This window comes from Rhipicephalus sanguineus, chromosome 8 (genome assembly GCF_013339695.2).
Source record: "Rhipicephalus sanguineus isolate Rsan-2018 chromosome 8, BIME_Rsan_1.4, whole genome shotgun sequence".
NCBI classification, from domain to species: domain Eukaryota; kingdom Metazoa; phylum Arthropoda; class Arachnida; order Ixodida; family Ixodidae; genus Rhipicephalus; species Rhipicephalus sanguineus.
In genome coordinates, this window is record NC_051183.1 from 140,572,179 (window position 1) to 140,588,399 (window position 16,221).

The following is a 16,221-nucleotide window of genomic DNA, read 5'->3' on the forward strand; positions in this document are numbered from 1 at the left end:
TAGTTCGTCCATGGTGGAAGGCTGAGGACCAGACGACCGGGCGGGTTTCGGCACCAGAACAAATGTAACGAATAGACGAAGAGAGAAACCGAACCCGGCCGTCTGACTGTATCGAAGGATTAGAACCAACTGAGCGTGCCAGCGCCCGTGGCAGTTGCTCGTGAGCCTCGCCCCTTCGTTCTCTTTTATTTGCAACATGCTGTGAGCAAGATCACGAGATAAAAATAGAGAGAATTACAAAGGAAGAGAAACAGAGAAAAAAAATTTGGCACATTCCACGCGCTGTGGGAATTCCGCGCACTGTGCGAAACAGTCAGCGAACACTTCTATGCTGTATTTGATGGCTTTGTGCCAAGCGTTACGAGGTGGATCGGTGTGTGTTTGTAAGTGTCGTAACTGTGTGCACATTGTGGGCTTACCATGCATGTCGACGGCACTGGCGTTTAAAGGGTAACTTACGGTGCGACGTAACGTCAGCGCTGACGTTATAGAACATACGTCAGCATTATCGAAACTAAGTACACTTTATGGTGCAATCGTGTGAATATTATGCGTAGCTTTCGTTAATGTATTCCTCCTGGGTCGAGCAAAGCTTCAACATAGCTTGCTGAATCATAGGAATACAAATGTAATGTTTTTTTTAGACTGCTCAGTTCCTCGGTACATATAACTGTCAGTCACCTTTGGCGCATACCCGTACACCGCGGGCCGTGGTAAACCGGTATGTGACACACGTGTCTGGAGGAAAGGGTTTGACAACGTACGAGACCCAATTTTCACGTTATTCATGTCATGACCCGACAGTCATATTCGTCAAATCCTCTTACCATCCCATGCCAATTATGGGATACACCAAGTTCAGAAGGCGATCATGTGAGCACCCAGACGTAGGCGGCTAGATAGATAGATAGATAGATAGATAGATAGATAGATAGATAGATAGATAGATAGATAGATAGATAGATAGATAGATAGATAGATAGATAGATAGATAGATAGATAGATAGATAGATAGTCAAAATTTAAAACCCCAGGCCTGCGCGGAAAGCGCACCATAGTCACAGCGAAACCTGGAAGAGCGGCAGTTCTAGAGCAACCTAAAAACTCTCTTGGGGCTACTAATACAAGTACACCTAGCAAGGTAACCACTACATCATGAATCATAATTTTTATGAAGTTGGGAAGCACCGCCTACGCCATTATTAGTTATTCTGCGAAGAAGCGAGATGTCATCTCTAAGGTAATATATGGACTTCGTTGATGCGATGGCTGATGACGATGAGAAATTATGGCTATGCCCTTTGTAATGGGTTGAAAGCTTTAAACGATCCACTAGTTACGTATTTCGCATTGTCTGACGCCCGGTCGTTATTTCACTCTCCCACCACGCTATATAACATACGTTAACGTGAGAAGAAGAGAGAGAGAGAGGGACATAACTTTATTGAGACTCTTAGGATATGGATCGTGCGGGTCTTATGGGCTTCCTTGGCAACCAGTAAAAGTGCACTTGCGAGGAACCCACTACGCTATAAATCATCATAATTTTTGTGAAGTAGGGAAGCAGCCTCCATGCCATTTCTCGTCATTTTGCTGAGAACCGTGGTATCTGCTAAACACCTTTAAGGCATTATGTGCACTTTGTTGATGCTGTGCCTGGTGACGATGAAGTATGGCAGAGCATTTGTAATGGGCTGGAAGCATTCAATAACCCACTCGTTGTGCAGTTGGCATTGTCTGACGCCTGGTTGCAGAATTCGCGTTGTGTGAAGCCTCATTGTTATTTTACTCTTCCAGCACGCTACATCACAGATGTCAATGTGGTTCCTTTCCGACATGAAGCCTGTATAGGGTCATTTTCCAAGACAGTTTGAAGCACCAGAGTGTCGTCTGTTCTTCATTGTGCCGCGATAAGAGCATAATCAACATATTATTTTTTGTAATGAATTGCGCTAGAGTGTCATGTCTATGTTGAATAAATAACATGAAAGACAAAAAACAAGCGTGTCCTTGAGGTTAAATACTGGGGCTCCCACGCAGAGGGCCGAGGTTCGAACCCGCGTGCCATCTTGGATATTTTTTCTTACTTCGCTTTCTTTCTTATTTCGCGTGATATCTGTTACGTTACGAACACCGGCAGCGGACAACTACGGCACCAAAAACAGCCGTTGTTGTGATCTCATAACAGGTTTCGCTGTGAAAGAAACACCGAGAAAAGAAAGCGTAACACAGCCTTGTATCGCACAGTATAGCAAGGAGGCACCAAAGGGAAGTGAGGCCGAAAAAAAAAAGGAAAGCGGAAGGGAAAGAATAAAGCATAGCATTGCCTTGTATAGTACAGTATGGTTTGTGGTGGAAAAGGGAAGTGATGTTGATGAGGAGAGAAAGGACGAGGAGTGGGGCTGAAGCACAGCATAGCCATGTATGGAATAGTAAAGCAAGGGGTGGAAAAGAAATCTTGGGTTGAGGAGAGGAAGGAGGAGGGGAGAGGATACAACATAGCATACTCTTGTACAGCACAATATTGCAGGAGCTGTCAAAGAATAGCGAGGGTGAGGCGGAGGAAAAGAAGTACGAGAACATCACCAGCTCTGTGTTTCTCGTCTTGGCACCACTAGTGCGTAGCTGCCCAGATTTTTGATGGCTTTGCTTTAAGGTTGTCACGTAACGCTCCCTAAGGCACCTAAGTCAAACATTAAGGTCACCTCGATTTTTCTTTGTTTATTCTCTTGCTGATGACCGCCGTGATACCCACGAATTGCAGTTTAGCACCTTGTAATTGGTTGGCAGGTTTCAACCATTCACCAGATACGCAGTTCGCATGGAGCAACGTGTTGTCCGATTCTGTCTGTAAGCAACGCAATGTTACACGACATAAAGGGACTGTCATCCGGGCAGAACGTGGTACAACACTCCAATATAAGTGTAAATTGACGCAATATAAGTGTATAGTGACGCAATCAAGCATTTATTAACGATTTGAGTGTTTTTCAAACGAAGCTTGCTATAACTAACAGATTTCGGTGGCGGCATCGTGAGCGGCCAGTCTACAGAAAAGGGTGCGCCGGTCACAAGGCTCTTTGTATGTGCCGTTTACCAATAATGGATACTCTCACAGTCTTGGGCTCATCGGCTCGGCCGCTATGTAGTCAATTACTTCAATGCCTGGGTATCATTCCTTACCGACTTGTAACTTCTATTCTTTGCATCATTCGGGACTTTTCGTTCTCGGAAACGCTGATTTTTCGCCGAAACCGAACTTTCTGCGGCGCTGGCGTTTCAACACTGTCGCTCTAAATTATTCGCGTTTTAAACAGTCTTCATTTCACGAGATTGTACCAACCAAGTACTTTTTCACGGTTTCGTGGTGGAAAGTTCAAATGTATCTTTTATAAACGATATCAAACCATATGATTGAGTTTGTACATACCACTGCTAAACATGTCGACACGAAACACGCTACAAGTGCTGTTTTCCGTAGCGAAAAGCAGTGTTTCTGTGCTGTTCCACGAAGAAGTTGTCCTAATGGGAATATCAGGATGAGCTGCAAATAGGGAAATTATACACTAGTGATAGAATAAAGCCATGATTCTCACATCAATACAAGTTATTTTAGTTCACTGTATACGTAGACATGATGGCTGCACTTATCTATATTCTCCAAATATTGTTAAGATGTCCAAGATGGTGGTGTATTTCATCGTCGTCAGCAGTAGAACCATGACCCTGAGTGCGCACACTGAAAGGGCAGAGGCCTCCCTATCGGAAAAACTACCATGGTGGATACTGGAAAAGGTGGTGGATGTAGTGGAAATAATGCTGGGTATGCTCGAAATCATGGTGTTATAGTAAACAGTGGTGGGTGGCAAGGTGTACGTTAGCTGGGTAAGGTGGAAAGGATGGTGGACGATGGTGGAGAGTAGCAGCAAAATACTGTGTAGGGGTAGGAGACAGCGCCCACTATGGCGCGAATGGTGGAAAGCAGCGAGGGAGTGGTGGGTGAGGAAAATGATGGTGTACCTTGCTGCACCATGCTGTAGAAGCTAGCCCTATTAAAAATTCCAACAGCCTGTTGGTCTGAGGGAATACGTAATTTGGGCATGTTGGTGTTGGTCTGCTGGCACTGGCCTGCAGGCACTGGCCTGCTGGCACTGGCCTGCAGGCACTGGCCTGCTGGCAGTGGCCTGCTGGCAGTGGCCTGCTGGCAGTGGCCTACTGGAAGTGGCCTACTGGCACTGGCCTGCTGGCACTGGCTAATCTGCCTTTCTCGTCCACCACTCCACTCGTGTCATGTGAAAGGAATTAAGCTGTGATAAAGCATACTATTTCATTAATGAAGGTGCTGTTTTGAGGTGGTTGCTACTGTGACAAATACAGCGCAAGATATACATGAAGCAGGGTTACCTGAAGTGTAAAGGACAAAAAGAGCACCACAGTATATCTTGCGCAAGAAAGGCACATTTATTGGTTTCCTTTCCGTTGCAAATCGCCAAGTTTTTGGCAGAGGTGTTTCCGGACGGCCTTTACTCTTTTGGCAGCATCTTCAGCGGGTGCCTCACCCATGTAGACATGGAACAGAGCTGCACAAAATAAGGTGAATCATTAATGCCCTAAAATTTGTTCTATCAAAACAAAATAATACAGTTGAAAAGACAAAGAACCTGTGCTTCATTACAAGCCTTTACATTTTCTTTTTTTCGTATTGGTTCATTTTTAGGCATCATTAGCACAAAGGCGCAGATGCATCAGCTGCACTTTCAAATTTCAGTTTCTGCCACTTGGATTCCATGGCATTATGCAAGTTCTACCCTTTTTTCTAACTTTATTTCCAGCCAATCAATGCTCCTTCCTATCATGCAGGCAGCACAGAAACTTTTACAATCTATCAATGATAGCACATTTTAAGCCGATTTAACATGCCTTTCAGCGAAGAAACTTTCTCTGGCGTGAGGGCTGGTTTTGCTACGGTTTTTCCAAGTGACCGGCACTTGTTCGACAGTGTGCCAGTCACACTGCGGTTGTGGAGCTGGTCTGCGCTCCAGTACAGCATGGCTGCCGACCTGCAGAACATGGAGTCCGTCGGGGACTTCATGAGTAGGTCCCATGACTCCTTTTCTACCCATCGGCCACTGCCTGCATAATACTGCAAGAATAACAGACAAAAAAAGATAGTTTAGACTCGGGCAGAACGCTGACCAAAGTTAATTAAAAGGGTGACTTTTCCTGCTTCCACAAACCCTAAAACCAGGAGGCTATAGCATCGTGCTTAAATAAGGGCACCCTGTGTATGCAACATGGGATTACCATTGTTTTGGTTCAGCCTTTCTTTCTTACTTGAAAATGGAAGCCTCCACATTGGCACTGCACTCGGTTTTTTCTAAGGCAATCGTCGTCATCGGACCCAATTAATATCACGCTTCATAACACGTTCAACCTGAATTAATAACGGTGAAATGGAAGTACTGCAGCGTGTGCCTGTGATCAGGACAGCTGCTGCTATTTTGATCAGTACATGAAGTTCTCATGAAAGCTGTGGGCTATGTGCACAAAGAAAATTATCTATGAACACTTTTGTTCGTTGAGTTGGCAGTGGGTGCAGTTCACAGCAAGGCACGTGCTTGGATGCTGAAGTCACCAGTTATAAAATGCTGCATGCATATATTTGTGGTTTGGCAAGTTGGTCGCGGCAGGCAACATTTTAGCCCACATGGTAATTAGGTATAGACAGCATAGTAAGCTGAATCTATAGACCGTTTTCACGGAGAGGAGGAGCGTAGCCTGGAACCGGTGTATTTTCACTGCTTTCTCTCTCTCCACCTCGGCCGACCGCTGCCGCTGGTGTGTGCGGATTCCAGAGTTTTGCACTGCGTGGTGCGTGAGAGGTCAGCATGTTTCCGTTTTTCGACGCGGTGAAGCAATTGTGCTGCCGCAAATCAAAATGTCAGACGAGAACAAGTCGACAAGCTACCACTGCGCTGTGTTTGGCTGCGGGAACAGCTACGGAAGCCTGAAAGACTGGCAGCCAAGGCATGCGAAGTGCACAATGACTTTTAAATGACTTCGCTTTTCTCAGGTCGCACGCCTTCTTCTCCCGCAAATAGTATATTATATGTGGTGTCTTCACCTATGGCCACATTTTCAAGTCATCACACCAGCTTGTGATTGTGCTTGGGTGCTGGTACACTTTATCATCTGCACCAAACAGAACCAATGTCAAGGCTGACGATTAATACACAAAATGTTTGGCCAAGAGTTGTTCTCTCATAACATCAACCTCTCTGATTTCTATGCTACAGCACGATTTACAATGCCGGCGGTTAGAAAATGTTCCATCTTTGTGCGTGCAATTTCGAGGTTATCGAATTAGCACTTTCCAATCTACATGACAGAAAGGCCTGCATGGCATGTGCATTGGCACAGGTACGCGTCTCTAACGTTTAGTCGAGAACACGTTCTTTCTCGACTTGACAATTTTGGCAACCTGGGTGTCGTGAATAATCGGCCCACGTTCGTTAGAAGCCAGGTCGTTACTTGTACACGTGCGCTCGTCGTAATGCTTCTCAAATACTCGCCAGAAAACAAACTGACAATAATGTTACCAAAAGTGGGCGCCCTTATGGCGTATCGCTAGTGGCGGCGGCTCGTGCCGAAGCGAACTTACGCCATGTCATGCTTCCAGACGTGCAACAGGCTTACTATTTTCATTTTATCATCGTGTTGTTTCTACGCCGAATTTTGAGCTCACCCATCGTACATCTGTTTCTTATCCTGTGCAACGATCAGAGGCCACAAGCTTTTAACTACGACAGCGACACAAATGAACACAGGCATCGGTGTTTGTGCTCCTGTCGTTCCATCAACATTGTATTGCGACGTGCTAAGCGGAACCAAATGGTCTGTTAGGGATTAGAGTTACGTTTAACTTGCATAATCACGGCATGGAAACCCGAGAGTCATCTTAAACTCTAGTGCGCGCACCTAGCGCGCAGCCGGACAATGGCCTACGTGTTCGCTCGTCTCCATTTACGTTTCTCCGATTACTTCGAGTTGTCCTAAATATTAACGCTCTCTTATGGTGCATATTCCAAGAACCACACCGAGGTCAGCTATAACAAAGCATACAAAGCAATTGCCAATTTACAGATGCTGCTTAAAAACCGCATTGGCATTCTACTCATCGTAGAATGCCAAGCGCTGCTGCGGGAACGTCTCGTGGGCCGCCGCTGCTTGCTGTTTCAGCCATTTTGAAGCTGTCAGCTAAGCGATTATTTACCAGCGCCTCGCGAAGCGTTGCTCTGTTTTAACCGTGTACCGCGAAGAACAGCAATACCTTGTGAATTGAGCGTATACGCTGCATACACCGACGCGCAACCCCACACACCGGAAGGGCGGCGAAACATCGCAGACGCTAGACGGCGCTGCGGCGGTGGCGAGCTTTAAAAATGGCAGCCTCCTTGTGAAATTGGTGTATAAGGAGGCAACAAGTGTGGTTTACCAGGTGATTACCATTACAACAAAATTTTCTGCTCTGTACATAGTTATTAGGTTTAGAGACTTCAAGAAAATTGAACTCGCCAGTCTGCTTCCACGACCACTCATAATTACTTCGAGTGCTCATCACCTTTTTTTTTTCTCAAATAATGCACAAATGCCATTGACACACACTAGGCACACATTATGCGATTTTCGCCAAAATGCAGCAGGATAGAGGCTTCAGTTCTTCACACAACTGGTGCTGCAATCACATCATTGCCTTTCATACTTCAGGTGATTACCTTGCCATCATCTCTCGGCGAGCCAATGACAGTACTTTGAGCAGCACCCTCTTCGCCCAAAAAATCGATCCCCTGGTCCACCAGGCTCTCTTCATGCTGCCCAAGCTCCAAGGCATCTACACAAAAACAAAACAAAGCATATTTAAATCTGGTTGAGCATTCACAAATCACAACATGCATAAATCAGATAAACATACGGTGGTCTTGCGGAGGAGGCATATCATCAACAGAGATAGTCAGTTTAAATAAAAGATCCAACGATGTCAGCCAGTTGACGTTATGCCAGCCTTAATGCTGCTTAGATATACCTTAAGATCACGAGCAAGTGCTACCCCCTACGGTGAAAGATACCGCATTTACTCGAATGTAACAAGCTTTTTTTCAAGATTTTTGCTACCTCAAGTCAACCCTTGCGTTACAGTCGAATACCGAAATACACAGTAATACCTATTTTTTCTTACTGGACATGATGAAAAGTCACCCCTCACGTTACAATTGTGGTTACATTACAATCGAGTAAATAAGGTAATCGTACGAGATTCGGAGGGGGGAGGGAGGCCTTGCTCAGACGCGGACCAAATTTCAAGAGGGTGGCGGAAGACGCGCGAAGAATGCAAACTTGTGCTTTTATATAATGAGATACCTTATTGAATACGCATGCAATTACAGTTTTACAGAACTGGAAGGAATCCTCATGTGAAATTTTGTGTTATGACAAGGAGGAGAGACGTTCTTGAAGTGATCTGAGAATTGTGACAACTCAGAATACAGCTCCGAGGCACCACACTGTAAGAGAGTAAGGAATTGTGAACGTATATAAAGACTCTCAAAACTTGGGTTCCTAGGAACCGGCGCTGCAAAATTCCACAGCAAAGAACAAACAGGTTGAAAAAAAAATATTGTAGGAGCAGGGGAGGGGAGGGGGGTGTTGCTCATTGGAACACATTTTAAATCTTCCCCCCTAAAGGGCAGGGGGCACGCTTGCTCAGGTTGGGGCACTTGCTGGGAATTTCACGGTACTTAAAACGATAATGAACAAGCAATCTGCTTTTTCTTATAATGCCACAGGGTGCTCTTCCCCTGGCAAGGAAGCCATGAGATGCCGTGGTAGCGAATCTGATCTCAAGAGGCTTTTGTTCTGGCAAATCCCGTTGTATTCAATCATCTCACAAAGCTCTGGCCCCTAGCAAAACCTCAGAAAGCAACACAAAATAAAATAGAAAAAATGATCTAGTTCAATAAAACAGAATTTCTTTTTAATTTTGAAGCCCCGTGATCCTTTGTGTAGGCTATGAGCAAATGTGTTACTGAATCAAGTTGCTTTGAAAGGCATAGTGCAGCAGAAACACACCTCAAGTGCCTTTTACAATTAGCTGTGTGGATGACAAATATTTCACTTGCCAGACTCCTCCAGAGGAGCGGGAACTTGGCACGTCTCTGATGCAGGTGGTGTAGCAACTGCACAGTGCAAAGCAATCCCAAATAAGAAATAAGTTTGCAATTTTCAAAAGAGGATTCCTAATGCACTACATACAGCCAGCATGCTTCTTTGTCAGGTTGTGTACAATATAGCCACTAAAGGTGTCCGTAAAGGGGATCTGCAACATACTTATAATATTGTCAAAAAACAGAGTTTATGTCAAGACTCCTGTGGATAAGTAAACTGAAATTGCACTGCACACAACATGAAATTCGCCATGTTGGATAAAAAAAATCACTTGCTCTCTCTTTCGCATCATCACTCCAATTACACAGAAAGCAGCCTAGAAAATGAGTGATCCACGGCAAAAAAGCTCAGATGCTACATGCAGTGTCATGTATGTAATGTAGCTCTCACAGGGCACCACCATATGCTGGTGGCACGCATGTCTGAACTAGAAGCATTATCCAACAAAAAAAAAAGAGAGAAAATGTTCAAGGCAGCAATATGTGACAGCGTAACCTTGGGAAGCAACTTCCATATGTGAGTGTCTCATAATTGCCAGGTTTCAGAGATTTCTGTGTGGCATGTGTGACCTCGTAGTACACTTTAGGCAATCTCTCTTTGCATGCATGCCATATGCATTGAATTATTGCACCTAAAAACACTGGTACTTGTAATTACAAAGCAACATCGCAGTGACAATGCAGGCATGCCTGCGTGCTTCAATCTGAACTTGCGCTGCCCTGACAGCAATAAATAGTAAAATCAGTCATCCCTTCCTCTGCTCTCGCACGACAACACATGCTTTTGCCTTATTAGCGGGATCAACTGTCATTCAGCCACGTCTACTGAGCCTAAAGCACTAAAAATTTGTGAGCAGCTCAAGGAAACATAGCAAAAGTCATGAACACATTGCAGTCAAAGCATCAGGAATCATATATTAATCAAGTACAATTATCAGTACGCAGTGCACAACAAAGGCAACTCAATAAAACCGAACCGCAAGGCACCTAGTTTGGATGGTGAGCCCCTTATGAAACCGGCACTGCCATCTGCCTTTCTACAGTTGCCCGCAACCTGCATGCAGATGCCATGAAGATGGCAAGCAGGTGACAAGGCGCAGATAAACATCTCAACAGATTTTTCACCCCTACTGCTGACAAACGAGTTCCCTAGTTTCCACAGTGCTAAAAGGAACCTCTGAGGTGGAGTATATACCACCAGTTATCTCTTTTCCATTACTTCATTTCCTCTGTAGATTTTTATGCACCAATAATTAAACATATTGCTACATAAGAAACACTGCCATTTCAAAACAAACTGCAGCCTTAATTTCAAGTGCAGCTGACATGACATGTAGTCAACTTTTTTTTTTAAGTTACAGTCGGTTGTGGATGTGAACTGTTATACTAAAAAGTTGTATATGCACGAAATGCATACTCTTACCGTGCTCTACTTGTCTCATATTTGATGCATCAACATTTGACAATTTATGTCCCGATTCTGTAAAAAAAGTAGTATAAGAAAGCAATTAAATTTTCCATTTTCGCTTTCCAAAGTAGTGGATCCGACCTCAGAGGCTTTTGTTCTGGCAAATCCTGTCGTATTCAATCATCTCGCAAAGCTCTGGCCCCTAGCAAAACCTCAGACAGCAACACAAAAAAATACAGAAAATGATCTTGTTCAATAAAACAGAATTTCTTATAATTTTGAAGCCCTATGATCCTATGTGTAAGCTATGAGCAAATGTGTTACTGAATCAAGTTGCTTTGAAAGACATAGTGCAGCAGAAACACACTTCAAGTGCCTTTTACAATTAGCTGTGTGGATGACAAATATTTCACTTGCCAGACTCCTCCAGAGGAGCGGGCACTTGGCACGTCTCTGATGCAGGTGCTGTAGCAACTGCACAGTGCAAAGCAATCCCAAATAAGAAATAATGATCTTGAACTCACGGTGTTTTCTTTTTACAAGACCTAAATCTAAGTACGTTAATGCTTTCACTTTTTGTCCACATCAATGTCACTACCGTCTCCAAGAATCAAACTAGTACCTTCCAGAAACACAGTGCTGTACACACTGAGCTGCTACGGCAGTTAGAAAGTGGAGTATGCGATGCACATGTCACACGGGCGCTTTTGAAAGGTCAACCAGTTAATGGCCATTGAAACGCCAAAACTCCATTCATTCGATGGAGTTGTGCTGCTACGTGGCAATTTAGAGTGGCTGTTGAGTTGTTCAGGCATTTCCCGCAAAAATGGTGTGGCACTGCAGTACTTTATTTTCGTATTCATGTCAATAAATGTTAAAGAAGATCAATTCACTTAGAAACCCAATTATGTGTGCTGTTTTTGTTAAAATTTTTCAATAACTTGTCTATTCGTAGATATAAATGCATACCTAGTTCTTAAATAGTTCAGCATTAAAACTGACATTAATTGACAAATAACTGAGAGACCTATACAGTCGAACCCCTCATTAAAGAAATCGGTCGGAAAAAAATTCTTGTGAGATTTTCGTTGTCGCGAAAATAGCAAAATGCGCACACAAATTACTTCTCAAAACTAAAATTCGTTTACGTTTAAAGAAGTCGCTAACATTTCTCTGTTTCACGTTGCTTTGATGGAGCTTGATGGCTCGAACCTCACAGATTAGTAAGCTTTAACCTCACAGGTTAGTAAGCTTTGCCTAGCTTTGTCATCGACGTGGAGACAGAGGGAAGTGCAAATGATGCAAACACTGCTCGTAAGCAAAGCGCGGGGCCCGGCGTGCACATGGAGAGACACGCGCCAGCAAGCAGTTACGTAATCTACAGAATGTCTGTCAACATGGCAGCACTTGTGTGGGTGTCTTCACTTGAAATGTCATGTGCAAGCGTAGTTTCCAAGAGATGCATCAAGAAAAAAAGTTTCTCAGCAGAAAAAAAGAAAGAAAACAGGTCTTGTTCCTATCATCATCATCATCATCCGAGCAAACGTAAACACAAGTGGTTGCACTGATGTTTCTAGGTGGAAATGTATGTGCTTGACTTGTCGAATGAACGGTACGGCAATTTTCTGACTTGTGGGTTCCCAACTAGCTCATGGGTTGAATAAAATGTTGCAAATCACTACCTGAAATTTTCATTAGTGTGGGAGCACTTTTTAAAATCTCTTCACTTTCGAGAGGCGGAAAATGCATTGAACTCTATATATGTTCGCCGGTGACGTCAGATTTCTTCCCTGTTGTGAGAATTTCGTTCTTGGGGGCTTTCATTATTGAGGGGTTCAACTGTAATCACAGCAAACAAATACTGTGCATGACCAAATACTTACCACAGTGATTTTGGTGGTTGGCACTAGGCACTGCAGATGCTGAGACTGGAAAGAGAAGTTTGTTTTAAGGACACCTTGTGCAGTCACAGCAAAAGTGTTGCAATTACCAGGTTACAAAATGTGCAAACACAAGCACGATGGGCTATGAGAGACAAGGGCTGCGTAGAGAAGCCCCTTCACAATAACATGCAGAACTGGATATCACAAACACCCAATAAATTCTTCTAAGTTGCACAAAGCATGCTGTAAATTTCCAAGCAAGTGCCCCCCTACAGTGAGAGATAATCTGACAAGATGGGAGGGGAGGGGGACCTGGACCTTCTCGGTTGCAGATCAGAATTCGATATGGCGGCGGAAGAGCCGCTGAGAATAATGAGAGCACACCCATGCTTCCGATGCAATGCTTCATTGAATACGCATGCATTCACGATTGTAATTTTCCCTCGTCTTGCGAAAAGCTGTCAAAGTGGCAGGAGGGGAAGGGGGTGCTTGCTCACTCATTGGTAAATATCTTAAAACTCTTGAAAAATGGAATGGGGCACTTGCTCGGGATTTTACAATATACGCTAAGCCACCAAGATGTTACACACAAACTGTGCAACCAGATTATAACACGGATAGAGTAGCAACAATGAGCGAACAGAAACTGAAGCTATGAAAAATACATCAAGAGCGTTTTCCTTTATTTGATGGATGTCTCGTTACATACATGCAACATGCAAATTTTATAGGTTCTTCACGAACAGTCAGAAAAATTTGTCATTCTAGAAAGGCTCTATACTCAGTACAGCTCATTTTGGCAGTGGAGCAAAGGCTACAGAGCAGGCCTGTATGCCGAGAGGACAGCCCCCCCTTCCCCCTCCCTCACGAAGTTATGATGGAGAGGGGTGTTTTACAAAAAAAAAGCGATAATATGGTATTGTCGCGACATCAAGAGAGGTCGTAACGCACAGATCAAGAGAAGAACAGCAGGTCGGTCTTTATAATACCGCGCGCAGCGAGTTCTTCTTTTGTCCTTTCTATATTCTGCACACAGCATATACCCATTTGTGTTGTCTTTCTTATCGCATGCACGTGGCATTTGCCTCCCTCCGAAAGAGGCATCGTTCCGATGCCCAACCTAGGCACTCTACTTAGCAAAGCGCACACATATGCACTGGAACCCACACGACCAACGAGTTAGCTGGATAGGTACGGTTTCATCCGCACGACGTGGACGACTTCGGGTGAATGCTTCCGGCGACTGGAACTGCAATCACTGTCGGGAACGACCTCGTAGTTCACGTCGTCCAAGCGTCGGGTGACTCTGTATGGCCCAATGTATCGTCTTAGCAATTTTTCACAAAGTCCGCGTCGACGTATTGCAATCCAGACCCATACTTTGTCGCCTGGTGTGTAGCTGACGAATTTGTGTCGTAGGTCGTACCGTTTCGGTTTTGATGTTGCTGATGACAGATGCAGACGTTGGCAAGCTGTCTGGCTTCCCCGGTGGCTGAGTAAATTCTTCAGCGTCTGTATGAATGTCGTCACATTTGTGCGGCAGCATAGCGTCCAACGTTGTTGTGACTGCGCGACCATGGATCAAACTGAACGGTGTCATGCCAGTAGTTTCTTGTCGAGCGGTATTATAAGCGAAGGCCACATACGGCAATATATGATCCCAGTTTTTATGTTCCATGTTGACGTACACGCAGAGCATGCCTGTGAGGATCTCTCGTGCAATGGTCTCTTGTCACTGCTCTTCTGCAATGGTGGCCGTGTTGACGACTCCTAAGAATGCAGCGTCCATGTTTCTGTCATCAATAATGGCAGGCTCAACCCATAGCATGGCGACGCAGCCACAGAACAGACGCATCAACACAGGCCTTGCCACAACACGAAGTTGCCACTCGTGGCTTGGCTTGGATTGGATTAGGGCTGTGTGTGTTTATAGCATGCATAACGCCGCTGAGCTGTCGTGAGCTATCATCATCAGTGACTGGAAAAAGCAGACGACGTTTGCTGCTGCAATTTTGGGGCGTGCGGCAATGTGGGCGGTGTGAGAATAATGAGAGTGAGAGGATTGTGCGAGTAAATATGGGAGTAGGCGTTTTACTAAAATTGTCAAGGCCTGCAGCAAGTGGCCTTCAGCAACACTGCAAACAGGAAATCAAGCCTAACAAGAAAGCACTCACCATTTCGGGCTTCGTGTTCAAGAACACCCGCAGCCCCAAGCGGAGGTGCACGTTTCGGGCCTGAAAAGATGGCACAATTTGACACATGGCATGAAGTCACAAGTAACTTTGATCACCTGTTTAAAAGCTCAATATAGAACATATTTATGCTTCTTTGTTGGTCACCTCCATCCTGCAAGAGCAGGACAGCAAGTGCAGCTTCGATCAAACTAGAGTGACCTATAACAAAACAATGCTCATAACGGCTTCACAAAAGGAAGCCAAAGAAAGTAACACTGCTTGTGTCAGTATTATTGAGGGTTGTTTTCAGCACTGTTTACTCAAATCAACCACCATGGCAGCAACAGAATGCTTGATTTGCACACAAAGGACCAAGGTTTGAGTCTCAGTAGGAGTACCTCTTCTCCTCTAGTTGACTCTGTTACATTACTGCTCTTTAGACAAACTTATTCTCTTCTGCTGCTATTAACTGCCACAAGACGTTAAGAGTACTGACACAAAAATTTTGGCCTCGCGTTTTTTTGCTGCAATGTGTTGCTGGGGGCCTGTTAGTCATAACACGGCACATCGTTTGCTGCAGCACGCAACAGATAATTATTTACAAGCTTCTCATTACTAACCACTCTCAGTTTCGGTTTGAGAGAGCTCCAAAAACGACAAGCCGCCGAGTGCAACTGTCGCCACCTAGCGTGTGCAACTCTCGACTGTGATGCACTTCCGCGGGGCCCGCGCAACGGCAAGTGTGGCAAAAGAGAAATGACGGCTATCACGTCATCATAACTTGTTGTACCGGCTACAGAGTGGTGACGTAGGGGAAGTAGGGGGGTTACTTCAGGTCACCTCCGAGAGTGTCATTGCCGCGAGGTGGTGTATAGCGCTGGATCGCGCACGCGAATTTCAAAATTCACATAAAATACCTTTCAAGCTACGCTCAAACCTCGTTATAACGAACACGGATATAACGAATTATCGGTTATAACGAAGTAAAAGAATAATAGTCTTGTCATAGCTACAGTGTTACAAATAAACGTTTATAACGAAATTTCGGATATAACGAAGTTATTTTCGTGGCAGATGCGACTTTGTTATAATGAGGTTTGAGTGTATATTCGCTGTTGATATTTTGCAGATGACATACGCATGTTCACAGCAATCAATCCCGCAGGCTGTCTCGGCCGCAAAATTTTGTGTCAGTACCGCTTTAAGGAGAATTTGGAGAAATAGCAACCAAATCAAAATAATTCACCGCCGAACACAAGGTCCCTGAATCAAAAGTTTTGAAAACAGCATCACTCATTCTCACCTCCATGCTACAGTACTGACACATCTATTTGTTATTATTTCAACTACATCAATCTTCCATTAACATGGTATTCCGCTGAGTAATGGTGCATTTAAATTAAATTACAAAGCACTGTTGAGGCAGAGACGCAGTGCACAATGCATTACGATGCATAATGTGCACTGGTAATAGCAAACGCTGCACAGGTCTTGTTTTATGCCTGTAGCCACAGTGCCTCACACTCAGCAATGTA

General features: G+C 44.5%; 1 non-coding gene across 1 annotated transcript; it reads right to left on the minus strand.

The window, feature by feature from the left end:
• Positions 1–9,176: 9,176 nt before the first annotated feature.
• LOC119402367 (uncharacterized) lies at positions 9,177–15,401 on the minus strand. The gene is made up of 3 exons (XR_007417071.1): positions 14,687–15,401; positions 12,513–12,557; positions 9,177–9,233 (listed from the first exon to the last, which is right to left on the minus strand). It is a non-coding gene; the product is annotated as an uncharacterized LOC119402367 (transcript).
• Positions 15,402–16,221: the final 820 nt, after the last annotated feature.